Source organism: Wyeomyia smithii, chromosome 3 (genome assembly GCF_029784165.1).
Source record: "Wyeomyia smithii strain HCP4-BCI-WySm-NY-G18 chromosome 3, ASM2978416v1, whole genome shotgun sequence".
NCBI classification, from domain to species: Eukaryota; Metazoa; Arthropoda; class Insecta; order Diptera; family Culicidae; genus Wyeomyia; species Wyeomyia smithii.
In genome coordinates, this window is record NC_073696.1 from 62,067,498 (window position 1) to 62,083,989 (window position 16,492).

General features: G+C 36.8%; 1 protein-coding gene and 1 long non-coding RNA gene across 3 annotated transcripts in view; one reads left to right on the forward strand and one right to left on the reverse strand.

Moving 5' to 3' along the window:
- The window catches only part of LOC129732148 (rab3 GTPase-activating protein catalytic subunit), a 335,897-nt gene that overhangs the window by 154,430 nt on the left and 164,975 nt on the right, over positions 1-16,492 (reverse strand). The gene's annotated exons all lie outside the window — the stretch shown is intronic.
- Positions 1-16,492, forward strand: part of LOC129732150 (uncharacterized) — a 202,403-nt gene that overhangs the window by 92,773 nt on the left and 93,138 nt on the right. Inside the window, exon 2 of the long non-coding RNA XR_008729189.1 lies at positions 5,522-5,563. This is a non-coding gene — a long non-coding RNA (uncharacterized LOC129732150). The remainder of the gene's footprint in view (positions 1-5,521; positions 5,564-16,492) is intronic.

Sequence of the window (16,492 nt, forward strand, 5' to 3'; positions counted from 1 at the left end):
GGTCACTTTTACGCAAAGCTGAAAATGTCACTAAAAACTACAATTCTGCTTGGTGCAATAAGTGAAGTGACCCATACTTGCAGTAATGATACATTTTGCAGTGCACAATTGTGGGTCAGTCCATATTTTGGTTATTTTTATTACTTTTACATGATAATGCATCATGACTGAAGAAAAAACTTATTATCAAGCTTTTTCAACATTAAAATAACTTGCATTATCGTTTTTGACGATTTTTTAGACTAAATGATTTTGAATGCCAAAAGTGACCCATAATTGTGTCTTTTGCTATGTAAGTGATTTTTTTTTCTTCCCATCCGATTTACACGCATCAACTGCAGTGAAACTAATTGTTGATCGAAAGTACACATCAGAACACAGAGATAGATAGTAAAACATTCGTAGTTGATAACTTTTCCGATTTTATTCGCCAAAACCAACCTTTTTTGCTTTGACACACATGTTCCTCCTTCTCGTACGATCTTTGACGGAGTTGGTCGTATGTGTATTCGAAAGAGGGAGGGTTAACTCCTAGCAAAAAGAGAGTAAAAAGTCAAAATTTTCGTGCATTATAACAACTTTTTAAATGATTTCGATGATTGCCGGTGTCTGATGATAAAATTTAAGATAGCGTTATCCACTTTTTGAAAAGCTGGGAAAGGTTGATGCATATATCGTCCCCTTAATGCTAAAGTTAGATAACTTGAAAATTGGCGTTTCGAGAAAAACGAGCTTGAAAATTTACCTATTCTTCTGATGACGATTCAAATGCAATTATTCAAGGTTCAGATTTTATGAAACGCATCCATATCGTTTCAGGCCCGTTATAGCAACGAAAAAATCAACAAAAAAACCGAGTTATTTAGTTTTATTACAAAATACACTTGTTTTTCGATGAGATATCTAGTTTTTTGATTGATGATTAACACTTTTTCTTGTAATCGTGTTTCAACGACTTTTGGATATGTTATAGAACTCGACGCGATAAATATGATGGCATACTTAACTCCAAATCGACAAATTTCGAGTTATCTAGTTCTAGCATTAAGGGGACGATATTTGAATATTACTTATTGTTTACATTTTTAGAACCGGTATAACGCCTTGATACTGAATCGGATACCAAGATGCCATTTTAAAATTTGAGATGAAAAGCTTACTATACAAAGTGAATTACCAGCGCATTAATTGGAATTGTTCTGCATATATTGAAATTATTTCCTCAAGGAATTTGTTGAGGGATTTTGAAATTAACTTAGTCATGCTGAGATTGAGGTTATTTGAAAAAGAAAATATAAATTAACATTGTTGTGACTTCCAATATAGCGATATTCCGCGACTCGACGCGAATCCCGAATTCTAGTAGCATAAAATTGCGCTCTCCCTATCTAGTCGAGCTTGTTGCCTAACTTCACACCAAAGCGCCAGTATGCGAATAGTTCTTTTTATTCAAGCACTCACTACACAATTTTTGTTCTACACAACTGCTAATTTATTGGCTCAAAACAGATTTTACACTCTAACAACATATATTAAACTATTTAAACTTTATTACACTAGCTACTAAAATTTTACAACTAAACAATAATTAATTTGGTGACCGGCCGTGACACTTGCTATTGGGTTGATCGACAGTGAGTAAGAGGAAACTATGACGGTGGAATGCCCTTTTATAACGATGCAAGAAGCATTAAAATATTGAGCTGAGAGAGATCGGTTGATTTGCATGTAATCGTGTCTGTGGTTAAGCTTTCAACAAATATGGTAGAAGATGTGTCTCGGCTAAACTACGCCTACCCAAAAATTCCTATTTTTCTAAAATGGTATGAAAACCGACCCTAATTACGGGTAACGAAAAAAATGAGAAAATGCTCACACGAAGTAGCTCTATCAATATAAAATCCCATTGCTGTACGAAACATAATCTTACGTCAAGAAAAAACACCGTTACCGAGAATACTGCTTTTGTTATGGACTGTTCTAGTTTATGTCAAACCTAATTACTTACATAAAACTCAATTTCCATTTACGGCTAACTAATTTATTGCATATTGGATGCTATCCCGCATCGATGAAACTAGTTCCGACCTCACTTGGACAATTACTAGTGACATCACCTTTCCTTTCGGATCTACTACGCAGATGAAATGAGAAACCGTACGAGCAAACTGGATCACGTAAACCAGTTCTCTGTCTCCATGTCTATTAAGTTAAAGAATAATGTGACGATTTTTTGTCGGTTCTTTGCAATAATGTTGAGTCCAAAGTTCTTCAAGATAAGGCGGAAATTGCACGAAAAAAATGACAGTTTATAACTGTTGACATTTTCCGTTATATTGCGAAAGTACAAAGTACGACAACAGGACGCATTAAATTATCCAATACTTGCTGCTATTTCCGAAGCACAGCCCGGATTGCATCACATCGGTGGTAGCTCATGGATTCGCATCACTCGTCTGGAGTTCGTTACGCGTTAAATTTGGTCAACATACTGCGTACCGACAGCCACGATTCACGCGTTCCCTATCAATCCATTGTGAATCATTCATTCTTTTGCACCTTTTCTTGCGTCTCTTCCCTCTAACCGTTCACACGGTACCTGCCTTGCACTGCCCAAGCTTTCCGCCCAACCGGCCAAGAAACCTGTTGACCTACATCGGCTGAATGGAAACATAAAATTGAAATTTATCGCTACAAGCTGGTAGGCATAGGCACTTGCGGAGAAAATCACCGTAAGATCATAACAAGCCCACTGACTTCCATCGTGAACCTCCCTTCCCGCCAAGGCATTCCACGCTTCCTCTGGAGCATTCTACGCTGCGTTGGTCAGTGCAACGAACGTCGATAAAGCCGGCATTTCTTTGCACACATACACAACCTCGCAAGGTACCGTAAGTGGTTCCTGTTGATGCAGTTCTTCACCTTTCTATCGCTTCATGCCTATCGTTGACGCATCGTTAGATTCTATGAACACCCGACTCGGGTGCGATTCGTGCCAACAGTATCATCTCGTACGTGTGACTCGAATGGGATGTGCTAGGAATTGTTTGCATTGTACACTCTCAACATGTAATAGGTTAAGCTTAGCTGGATTATAGTATCAGCACTATCAAACTCAAGCTCCCGGATTTTGGAGGTTTGTTCTAGAATGATTAATTTTATGGACACCCTCTTTTGGGTGGCTTCGAAGAGCTGGTTCTACCGCGGAACGCACCAGTCCTACAGTCCGAATGATAAAACTCCAGCTCACCTGTATGATATAACCGTTTTACAGAACAATGTGACCGCTTTTCCGCAGTATATGACCTAAAGAAGCGAGTCGGTACCCGGTCTAATCAACAGGCGTGTATGCAGAGATGCGCTTTCTTGCCCGAAGCTGATTTATCACGTTTTGCATCAGCTGCAACGCTTCAACCGAAGACGACGAGCGCTGGCTGAGTGAAGTGGAACTTGTTCTACCGAGCCACTTTTCATCGCCTGTAAAAGCCGTAACGGTTCGGCAGCTTCTTCAACCTCAACGGTGCTGCTGACTGTACGGTGTGCTGTGTAGCTCTAAAGTTTGTTACCTCCAAAGGTTGATGGTTAATTTGCCTTGGCTTTTCCTGTTGGTGGTGGTCGGTTTTTAGTGAATTTCTTTCAAGCATGCCACCGAACATCAGCATAAGCTGGGAATTATATTGAAAAGTTGGGGAAGTCGAGTTTTTTGAAGCTACAAATTAGATGAAAGTTATCGAAAAAGCGGGAGAAAGTTTTATTTTAAAGAGATCAATTTAACGGATGAAAATTATGCCAAGGATGATATTGGAAAGTTTGCTTATCATCCCAATAACTGCATTCTGAATATAGTAACAAATCTGAGGGGTATGAAATTTTGTTTAGGGAAATTGAATGCTCATCGAAAATATTCTGAGTTTAGAGTAGATAAAATGGCAAAACTAAGAATTAATGTATGAGTTGATTTTGGCGATATTATTAATAAATACCATCCATAACTGATATATTGTCATATATAAATCCAGCCAAATAATAATAATTATTCACAATTGTTCGCCAAACTAGAAATTGAAATTAAATTATGAATATACTGAATAATATTCATGATATCATGACCGATTTTTTCATAACACTATCTACGCTTTAATGTTTTGCTGCTGCGCTGTTAACCAGGTGAAGCTAGATTCATGACATTACGCATCATCGATCGCAAAACCGCGAAATAAATTCATGAAGCCTGAAATTTTATTCATGATTCTTGTTTCGGATAATCAGAGTCGTTCAATTCGAAACGATGAACTTAAATTCTGAAAGCTGAAATATTGTCTGTGTTTTTTTACCGCGCGAGGCAACACTAACATAATTATATTAAAACGTAATGTAATTTAAGGATAGATTAAATAAACCGTTTTAGCTCTAAAAATAATTGTGAATTTGATTTATATGTCAGCACAAAGTTCTTTGTACTAACGAAAATCTAGCTTAGGAAGTATTTCCAGAGTCGCTTTTCTTCGCTTATTTTCACATGCCTTTATCTTTGTGAAAATGCAATTTTTATTCATTTTAAATATTTGCTGTGAATGACGTATTCACGATTACGAGGTCACAAAAAGCAAAATAACAAATATAAAAAATATTTCTAGTGGTTCCACAGGATACTCGGGGCACATTTCGCTAATACTTTGTTTACTCCAATTGGGTCCCATCTGGTGAAATTGACTGGCAAGTTATAATACGACATCGGGCAATAAAATTTTCATCACTTCTGGAGGAATATTCTGCTGTGCCACGCGCTGTCCCAATTATGCCTTCGGAAGCGAGCGAATCAACTGGAGTGGAAAAACGGGAAAATCCTTATGCTAATCTGTACGAAATGATCTGCGCTAGCATAGGCAAAGACAAATCGCTAACAACACGACATTTTGCACACTGTGTCCGGGTTTGAACAAAGTTGAACAACTGACATTTCTAGGCAAAAATATACTTGTTTGAAGGTCCGAAAATTGATTACTTTTTCGCCTCCGATTAGAACATCTGGCAAGTATGGTGGCATTACGGTGTTTTCAGCTTGAATTCTTTCCACTGTGCGCCAAGTGCTAGGAACATATCCCTATAATGTTTCCACGAGGGGAACCAACAAATTGCAATTTTTATCATTTACATAAACATCACCATCATCATCATTTTCACCACCATGCGCCGGCTGCTTCTGCAGGACTCGCAGTGAGTGATATTATTGGCAGTCCACTCTCACTGGATTTTGTTTTTTCTTTTGTTTCGCTACTCTATTACGAGGTCATAATGAACTCGGCACATTGACCGCCGCTTTCCAAATGTGCAGGGAAAATATAAACAAACCAGAACGTAAAGGATCCTTTGTCCATTTATTCGTTCTTTATTGCTACTTGTGAGAATGATTGTAACAGAGCTACGACCCTTCTTTCCAGCCAGAATTTGTTTGTTTGAGTCGTCAATATAACTAATGGCAGTATTCTTTTGTTTAATGCATATCTTTTCTTTATTGCAGATTGGCACTTGAATACTCAAACTAAAATACACTATAACACAGGTAAATCAGCAATAATATTAATTCAACCCTGGATCAAATAAATACTCGCTCTGATGGCAATAGCACGAACTCGGAACAACAATGTACCAAGTTTTTGAGTTTTCTGTAAGAGATGATCAACATAAAAAACAAACGACCACTACGGGTGAACATGGAATTGGATTGAACTGCGGAGCTCAAGAAATAAACTTCGCAAACATATCGCAAATATCTATGCCATATCAACGACCAGACCGTCGACACTGAACAGTGAACTACCGTCAACTACACAGTAAAAAAAGACACTCCTTAAAAGTGAGTTCCGAATGCTGCCAGCACAGTTTCCACTACTCAGAAGTTTAAACTACCGACTTCCGTCGCTGCTGGTCGTGTTACACCCCACTATGGAAGGGGAACGAAGAATAAATATCAAACTACAGAATACATAAAATATAAACCACAAAATTTGTCATCATCCCTCCGGGGAGCAAAAGAACCGACACGGCTAGCGGGACAAACCGGGGAGCGAGCATTCTTTTCTGCTATTTTATTTCATCCTCCTGAAGGGAGAATGCATTTTCCCATATCCGTTCGGCTGATTCGGTATCTCGGTGATGACCGAGAAACCATAAGTTAACAAGTGTCGTTTTTCTCGCGGATTTACGGGACATGTTGGCCCTCGGTGGTTTTTATTGGAATTGTCATCGATATTGAAGTTTTAATTTTTGTCGTTACATTTAATAGGTCAAAATTCGACAGTTACCATTAATGAACATCCCGAACTTGTCTTCATGTTAGCCGCATCTGTTTCATCCTGGGACTTGTTCGTTCGCTCGGAAAGGTTGAGAAAATCTATTGAAATTTATTCATTGACTGCTTATATAAGCGGCATTTAGGATGATTCTTTTAATGATATCTTTGGTGAGCATATTTTGCAAGTTTCGAATTCACTGTGGATTTTTTTTTGAATGAATCTGTGATTAATGGTGTTATTTTACTAGTTTGAAAGATGATGCGGAAGTCATCCACCTTAGTTTGAATATTCAAAATAATCAAAGAAGAACTCTAAGAATCGTTGTTAAATGGTTCCTTGGGTCCTTTGATAGCATGTGTGATGGATTACTTCGTGTGAAATCGGAAGCGTGTATCTCATCCCTGTTTGTAAATTTGAGCGGTGTACCCCAAGGGAGCAACTTGGGGCCGTTGCTATTTACAATATTTTCAAATAATCGAAATAAACTGATTGTCAGTATTCTTAAATGCTCTGTAATGACATTTCATCGGAACTCGCAGCCTATAATGTTCAACTACTACATCGATGGAGTCGTGATTAACAGGGTTGAAGAGATAAACGACTTGGGAATGATACTGAATAAAAAGCTCTCGAGATCCGAATTTGAATGTCAAACCTTTGCTTTTCTTTAATATTGAAAACGTCTGATTTCATTTAATTGTTGGCTCATAACAACAGGAGAGAAAAAAATGGTCATTCCCAAAACAGAAAACGATAAAGAGAAAGAGAAACTAGAGCACGAAAAAGTTAGAAAAACAGAAATAAAAAAATAATAATAGGAAAAAAAATAGACAGCAGAAGAGAAAGTGATCAAGATACAGATAGAGGGAGAGAAATGGAGTGGCAGCGAGAAAGCGTGATGGAGCGAGTAATATTATAAGAGACAGAGGTAGAGCAAAAAAGAGAAAGCAGTGACAGAGCAAGGGCGAGAAAGAGAAAAAGCATACAGAAGCAGACCAAGAAACAGAAAATAACGGAGGTAGAGCGAGAAAGTGAAAAAAGGCAAAGGTAGAGTGAGGGAAAAAAAGAGAGGAGAAAAAGAGACAAAAAGAAAAAGAGAACAGAGAAGAGAAAAGGAGAATTAAAATAAAAAGAAGAGAAAAAGAGATAAAAGATAGAAAAGGGAAAGAGAAAGAAAAAAAAAGAGAAAGAGAAAAACAAAGACAAAGAGAAAGAAAAAGAGTAAGAGAAAGAGAGAGGGAAAAGAGAAAGAGAGAGGGGAAAGAGAAAGAGAAAGGAAAGAGAGACATAGCGAAAGAGAAAGAGACAGAGAAAGAAAAGAGAAAGAGAAAGGGAAAGCGTTAGAGAAACAGAAGAGAAAAGAGGAAGAGAGAGAGAGGAAAAAGAGAAAGAATAAAAAAGAGATAAGGAGAGAAAGAAATAAGAAAAAAGAAAGAGAGAAAGGGATAAAGAGAAAGAAAAAGAAAAAGAGACAGAGAAAGAAAAAAAAAGAAATAGAAACAGAGAAAAGGAAAGCGAACAAGAAAACGAATGAGAAAAAGAGAAATAGAGAAAGAGGATAAGGAAAAGAAAAAGAAAAAGAGAAATATAAGGAGAAAACTTTTCTGTTTTGTTTTAATGATTAGTGAAAAAGAACGAAAAAACGAGGAAGAAACAGAGAACACAAAAAAGAGAAAAACAGGGAAAGAACACGCTAAACAAAAAAAGAAAAAGAGAGAGGAAAAAAGAGAGAAAGAGAGAAAAAAAAAGGAAAACAGAAAGTGAAAGAGAAAGCGAGAGAAAAGAGAGAAAGAGAAAGAGAAAGAGAAAGAGAAAGAGAAAGAGAAAGAGAAAGAGAAAGAGAAAGAGAGGGAGAAAGGGAAAGAGACAAAGACGGAGATAGAGAGTAAAATGAAAGAAAAAAGAGAAAGAGAAAGAAAAAGAGAAAAAGAAAGAAAAAGAGAATGATAAAGAGAGAGAAGGGAAAAAAAAGAAAGGGAAAGAAAGAGAAAAAAGAGAAAGGGAAAGAGGAATAGCAAGAGGAATAGAAAGAAAAAAAGAAAGAGAATGGAAAAAAAAGAAAGAAACAGAGAAAACAGAAAATAAACAAGAAAACGAATGAGAGAAAGAGAAAAAAGAAAGAGAAATATAAAGAGAAAACATCTGTTTTGTTTTAATGAAAAGTTAAAAAAAAAACGAAAAAATTAGAATGGAACAGAGCAAATAAAAAAAGAGAAAAAAACAGGGAAAGAAGAAATAAGAGAACACGGGAAACAAAATAGAGAAAGAGAGAAAAAAAGAGAGGAAAAAAGAGAGGAAGAAAAAAAGAAAATGAGAGAGAAAAAAGAAAATGAGAAAGAAAAAGAAAAAGAGAAAAAAAAGCAAGAGAAAGAGAAAAAGAAAGAGAAAGAGAAAAAGAAAGAGAAAGAGAAAGAGAAAGAGGAAGATAAAGAGAAAGAGGAAGAGAAAGAGTCAAAGAAGGAGAAAGAGAGGGCAAGAAGTAAGGGGAAAGAGAAAGCGAGAGAAAGAGAGATAAAAAAGAGAGAGAGAGAAGGGAAAGAGAAAGAGAAAGAGAAAAAGAAAGACTAAGAGAAAGGGAAAGAGTAAGAGAAAATGAAAGAGAAAGAGAAAGAAAATACAGAGTGAAAAGAGAGAGAGAAAGAGAAAAAGAAAGAGAAAGAAAAAGAGAAACAAAAACAGAATAAGAAAGGAAAAGAGAAAGAAAAAATAAAAAGAAGGTTTTTGTATGTTTCTAGGTTCGGGAACAGCTTCACGCAAATAGAACTCACAAACATCGTAACAGGGATCTTTGGATTTGTAGAATATATTTATATCTGGTTTGCGATTAAAGCCCCTTGTAAAAACAAATAAAAATCTTTTGCAACACATCCTTTAAACGGTTAACCGCTAGTTTTCCTAGAAGGCACACCTTTTCAACCAGTTTTATTCAAGAAAAGCAGCTACAGAATGAACCCTACATAATAATATAACAAAATTACCATATAATTATTTTTCGATTCATGTGCCAAGATTTTCATTTTGTTTAAAATTTATAGACAACATTTAGAGAAAAATTTTAGGTTTTGTTTTGATGAATCACTTCAATAGAATTTTTTTTCTAATTTTAATGCTAAATCCGTTACGTTGTATTATACATTATTATCACTATTTTGCAAAAAAAGTCTTACAGAAATAAGATATATCTGGGTTCAATCCTCCTTCATTTGTTCACTGAAATGTTAGCATTTTTTTTAAATTTTACAACAATTTTTGAGTGTAGTCGTGTCCAGACGTTGGCTTCTGACAGTTTTTATCTTCATAAACCGCACAAACCGCGTCGAAAATTAATTGCAATAGAAGCCTCAAAGCTTATGTGGTGAAACGAAAAGAAAATGTTCCAACGTCATCAAAACTCCTCTTTTCTCTCTCTCTCTTTCGAGGCCTGAAACAATGCAAATGCTTTGTATTTGTCTGCATCGGATAGATGAAGTCTAGTGCTTCGATAGCTATCTCTCTGTTCCACACCCGTGTAGAGAGCGTGCGGTACTGCTGCCGGCGGTGGAACGAATGAGCTTCCGGCTAGCGATGAACTGTGCGATGTAGATTGGCAAATTGTTCATATTTAGGTCATTATCTTACACTCTTAGCATGACTTGTATGTTTCCGACATCAAGTAACTTGCAGAAAGTTTCGATGATTCGAAAACAAAATCTACTTTATATTTTACAGTAACACTTAAAGTCACCTCCAGTGCACCGGAAAATTAAATTTCTAAAAAAAAAAGCTCCGACTAAACTAACTAAATTATAACTCGACGATTAATTTATAGCTCAGACCGTTTCCGTCCTGTTGCCGTCGCCGTCGGTTACCATTCGGGTGACGGAGAATGTGACGGCATTTTTCGATTGCATGCCAGTTCTGGTGATTCGCAGCAGTGCAGTTCACTCTCACCGGGGAAGTTTTACCGGTAGAAATGTTTTAACAATTAGTTCACTTTGACATCCGTGCCGATCTGCCAAGACGGCATGAACTACGATGGAACGGATTCCAGTGTCATCGTTTCGGCAAGAACAAGTTTCATGATTTACATAATTTATCAATTATCTTCTGCACTTTCGAACTCGTGTTGAGTTTTTTTGTGAGGCTTCCCTGAAAAAAAAAAGAAGAACTATCGGAAGCAGCTGCATACTTTCTCTCAGTTTTGTGAAATTGATGCATGTTACGTCATTCTATTCATTACATTTTGAACAATCGATAATTTTTCTAACCGGAATACACCAACTACTAGGCGGCCCCGGTATCAATAAAAAGAGAAAGTAATTATAATCGTAGACGACACAACATTCGGTTTCGTTGTCGAGAAACAAAGAAAACTTCATTCATAACGCCAAGCAAAGCCGGCACAACGCAGCAAATGTGGGTCTTTGCCCTTTCAAAGCTTGTCCTGATTTGCTTCTTGTTTTGACTGGGTAGTCAGTCTGTGTCTGCATTGTTGTACGTTAGCGTGCTTTTGTTGTGTTTGTTTTTCTCTTTTCAAAAACTTTTGCAGTCAACGCAGCGTTTGAAATCCTAGACTATTATGAACAAGCCGGGGATGGATAATGCGCTACACAGGTGATGAGAATTTATGCACCCTGTTTAAAGATGCATTCATTTGCACGGGCAAAAATTCTACTTTGGAGATTATAATTCTGTTTCAAATTTGGTTATGAAATGTTTTATGGTTTATGGGAGATGAAACTAGGAAAGGAACATTTTTTTCAAACAAGTCTTGAAGCTATTATCTACCGAGAGCTTTGCTAATGTCTTTCTATTTTCGCTTCATAACACCCTCCAGACTGTTTCATATAAAAATAAAACGACAAAACATTGCATGCGAACTGTGAATACAGCAAACGACTATTCATGTGAAATCAGGATCCCTCACTAATGTGAGCGCTATTTTTCAAATCATCCAACTTCTTCCGCACAAGGCTAGTATTTTCCGAGCGAAGAAATGAATGAATGTAGTGTAAAATTTTAATGACGTTGTGTTGATAAATATTTTGCCATAAATTTCACTTGTCCCGTGGCTTTCATCGCGTGCTTCTCGTACAACTAGGAAGGAAGTCATCGTCCTTGTACTGTACGAGTGACTCGATAAAAACTAAAAGAATATATATAAACCATGAATGCATCCATGGAACCAGCGACGGTGGTGACTACGTAGAACAACATCCACGGTTTATTTATGTTCGCTTTTCCGCGAGTGTCAAGGGGAAGCTCATCATCCTCGTCGTCGGCGGTGTTGTCGCTGTTCTCCTAAAGTCGTTCGGTTTTCTCCGTCAGAGGAAAATAGTACGGAGATAGAAAAAAGCACTGGTTGAAATACTACCCTAGACCAGCAACCTACTTAGTGAATCCAATTCAGCGCCCGGATACTGTTCCATTTTCCAATTTGCAACGTTTTATGGCACTTGTCAGCAACGCGCTAGCAGTAACGGCACCTACGAAGAAGTGGCGATGGCGTCATCCTTGTCACTGCATGGTGACGGTACCCGCCAGTGCATGTTGCTAGCAACACGCTCCATTGCGGAGATAATGCGAATTGCTATGATACAAACGATTGAATAGAATGTTCTAGAAGTGCTTTATTTTAAGATGGCCAATTATCTTGCGATATTTGAACTTCAAACTGATGCTTTTGCTTTTAAAGTTAGCTTTCCAATTATGGCATGTGAATTTTTTTCCCGATTTACCGATTTGAACGTTCGTAGTTATGTTCAAGTTGCACCGCAGACTAGGTTCATGAGGATCACTCGGAAGCGACTTAGTCTATGTAAAGTTTTTTGACATTTGAAGGTTTAAATTTAATGTTGAACACACTTTTTCATGGAAGACTAAGTTTAAACGTATGTAAAAATGTGTTGAAAATGTAGTTAATAGATTGGATATTTGACTTCTCAGTAAAAATGCAGAAATTTGTATAGTTCTGCATCATCGTTTTTTTGCAACTGAACGATTAATTTCTTTAAAAGAACAGTCTAAATTTCTATATGTATACTTTTGCAGGGATTAAATTGATAGTTGGTACATTGAAGCACTGCATTCCCGACAGAAAAAATGTAGCATAGGAGAGAATAGAAGGGTTGAAGCGGTTGTTTTTTTTACTCACAGTTGATTTTTGATGACTTACCTGAAACGAAAGATATAAAAACAGGTTAGTTATACCATGACTGATTAGCTAATCCATTGAATATTGAAATTGAAATTTAACATGTACGGAAATAAAGTTCCTGTCACCTTTACTATGCATGAGTTTCTCAGAAAAATGCATGCAGCATGACTCCGCGTAGAAAAAAATGATTCTGAAGAAGATTTAGAAAATGAAAAAGCTATTTAAGAATGATCAGTCCATGCAAACACCAATTAAGGATGCAAGCTGTAATCGATTTTTTTTAACAAGTTTGAATATAAAAACAGTCATCCATATAGTGTAATTTTTGGTGATCGACCACAGTTTTTGTTTATATCCAGAGAAACTTTTCGACTCACATTTTATAACATATTATTGTCGAAAATTTCATGACTAGGAATATCGCGTCTGTTTGTCAAATGGCTGAGTTTGTATTTATTAAGCAGGATAATACGTGTCTCTCCCAGATGGTCTCGAGGTTCGAGTCTCGGCTAGGTTCGAGTCTCGGCTTGGGAGAAACTGTTAGTGTCAGTAGGATCGTAGCGCTAGCCCCGCAATTGTCCTGTACACTAAACAGTTGGCTGCGAACTCTGTGTATAAATAAACAGAAGGTCAAGTTCCGAATCGGAATGTAGCACCAAGGCTTTGCTTTGATTTAATACGTGTGAAGCCTTGTTTTTGTGTTTCGTCTCAATACACAAATAAATCATAAGTTCCGCTAGGTAGCAATATGGGGCCTTTACTTTTCGCGCTATTCTTCAATGATGCAATGCAGTGGTTTAAGGTTGGCTGTAAGTTGGTATGTGCTGAAGACTTGAAGTTGTATCTGATAGTTCGTGCAATCAATGACTATCGTCGTTTGCGAGATATGTTGAAAGTTTTCGTCGATTAGTGCCATAAGAACTGGCTAGTAATTAGCATTGGAAAATGTGATGTCATGACAATTCACCATATTTTGAATCCGAAAAGAGTTGACCGTGTTCGAGATCTTGGCACTCTACTTTAAGGTAGGCTCACTTTCCGCCCACATTATGCCAGCTTGATATCAAAGGCTACTCGTCAGCAGATTTTTTTTTGTAAAAATGGGTCGTGACTTCAAAGATCTCCACTAAAAGTTTTGCATTGCTCACAAGTACGACCACTATTTGAGAATTGTGGCTTAATTTGGTATAAATTGCATTGACTACCCTAAATCAGGACATATTTTGTGGCCTCCAAGTTGAACTTGATGTACGAAGTTGGTCAATGAAACAAGCTATTATATGATAGAATATCTACTGAAAGAAACCTGTTATTGATTTACTAACTTTTATCAAGTTGATCGAGCAAGCTGATTTTTACCATTTCATGAAATATCGTATACTCACTAGAGTAACCCAAAAAACATCGATGTTGAAAAAGTCGAGGTGCTCAACCCTAAATTGAAAAATAATGTTATTTAAAGTTTTTTTTTGTAGAACATTTCGACTTTCTAAAAAATAGTACGAGGGTGGTATCCAAGACACGACCGCATGTTTGACGTAGGACTACGATAGTTTTATATTTCATTTAGAGAATTCAGACTTTGTTCGATTTGACCACGTTTCACTTTCGACACGGTTCGACTTTGGCACACATTAGCCAAAAACGATCGGTTATGTTTAATCATAATTTATATTTTTTTTGTTTTGCTTTCAACTAATTTAAACTCATCAACCACCAAAAGAATGCCATTTTGTTCATTATGTTGCCGCAACCGAAACCAAAATAGACATGATCAAAGGAGTACTTAATACCGTGCTATACCTCTAATTACTCGGAAGGGTCATATCAAGTGCCTAGGTCGTTGAAGGCTTCATGCGGACCTGTCCCCGGTGCGTTCCGGCTACTTTCAGATTATTGAGCTTAAATCCATCAAGCGACACCTCTAACAACTTACAATCCTAAAACTAGTTCATTGATGGCCACATATTGTTGAGGTCATATGCCACCAGAAAGTCATAAAAAGAAAAGCGTTTACTTTTAACATGGTCCGATTTTGACAACTGAAAAAATTCTGATTATTTATTTAAGGACATCTATTTGAGAAGAAAAAGTACTGTTTTAAACATTGATGAATACCTTTCATCCTAATGCTTGTATTTATATGTTTAGTAATAGTTTCTTGCAGATGCTGATGTAATATTTTTGTAATTGAAAAATGCGAATATGAATGTTAAAAACCTAACGTCAAGATGCATATAATTCGGGTTTTCTCTATACCACAACCGCGTAATGCAACTAGGATTGTCAAATTGAATGAAATTTATTTAACTGGAAACATATAACCATCAGTACAGCTTAAACGAGCTATCTGAACTATCTGTTTAAAAATCTTTACGAAGCATATTGGTTTGCTATTGTCTTTTAAATAGCCTATAGTTGGTCATTTAAATAAATCTGAGAAAAACAAAGTGTAGAATTTTAAAAGACAGCAACCCAATGCAACTTCTAATTTTAGGAGATTGAAAGAAGTTTTTATCATTAAACATGAACATGAAAATCACTACGGTTGCAGTTCAAATGCCATCTACTCGTCACGACAACCAAAACGAAACGAGCAACGGGGTAGCAAGCTTCTGATTAGTAGAATGTCCACGATTTTTAACTCAACTTTTGTTTGAGAGATATTTTAATTATTGTATAACAATCTTTCGCAATATTCTACCTGTCGATTAAGACATCGGTTTTTGAAACCGGTTCAGGGGTAGTAATACAATAAGCACTTTAAAACGATGAGAAAACACCTGTTGCAGCTATATAAAGCGAGCTCGTGATTGGTTGAAAGCTGCAAAACTGAACTAGAAAAAGTGAATTTCAACTGAACTTTTTACTAATTTACTGTTCAATGTACAATGTACAATGATATGTCAATTATTGTATCACATGCTTTGGAAACCGTCGTCGTTCGATCAAAGCATTGGTGGTCAAAATCCGTTCAGTTGTAATCACATATTGGATGCAACATCCAACATCGTGATATACTGTTGCGTACAGAATTATTTTATCCCCGGCCGCACAGCGTAGTGTGCGAACACGCACCACTGTACGTCGACAGCAGCTACATTGTTTCCACGTGGCTTGACTGCACCTAAATGGCAATCGAGTGCTACTGCACTGACGACGAGCGACCGTCTTCTCATACATGGCTCGGTGCAGTACTGTTGCCTGTGTCAGCATGTTTTCCTTCAAGACATCAGTTTTAATAACATTCTCACAGCAGATCGTTTAATTGTCTGATGAAGGAGGTTGTTACGAACTTTCCGGAAAAGCTTCACTTTCAAGACATCAAAATAGAATCAAAAAATTGTCCATCATTTTATCAATCCAACGACATATTGATTATTGTGATCCATCATGTGGTTACATCAATATTACCGTTTGAAATCTTTCATTCCGACGTTACATCTTGGTTTTTAGTTTCCTCAGAATGTATCTCGATATAGTGCGGTTAGACGTAGTCCTACGTCAAAATTTCACAGGCTGTTCAAACGTGATTTATAAAAACATTACTTTTTCAAGCTAAAAACCACCTTATTGAACTGTTTTGGAATTTTGTTCGATTCCCACATGTATCCGTTTATTTTTAATTTTTGTAGGGTTATTTTTCATTATTTTGGATGGTTTATTTGTGGTTAGTTATTTGACTCACAGAGCCCAATCATTGGACTCTGCGAGTCAAATAACTAACCACAAAGAACATTGCGAAAAAGTGATTTTTTCCATAATTTTTAGATAAAACCCTTCAGAACACTTTTTTTCAGTTAACAGTTATGTACTCGGCAGGGTACCCGGGTACCCTTTCAGACTGCTTTAAAAAACAAGGATAACCTCAACTGGGCCAGTTGAAACTTATGAAATGCTCGTCACTAGAGGGAATAAACCATTTCCCATCATCAGACTATTTATAGCAGCAGGAGTGGGCGAACGGGCTTCGAAATTTTTTACCCCATAAGTACTCGGCAGGATACCCGGGAACCCACTAAATGATATGCTTCTTGCTTTTTCTTTTTTTGACTGATTT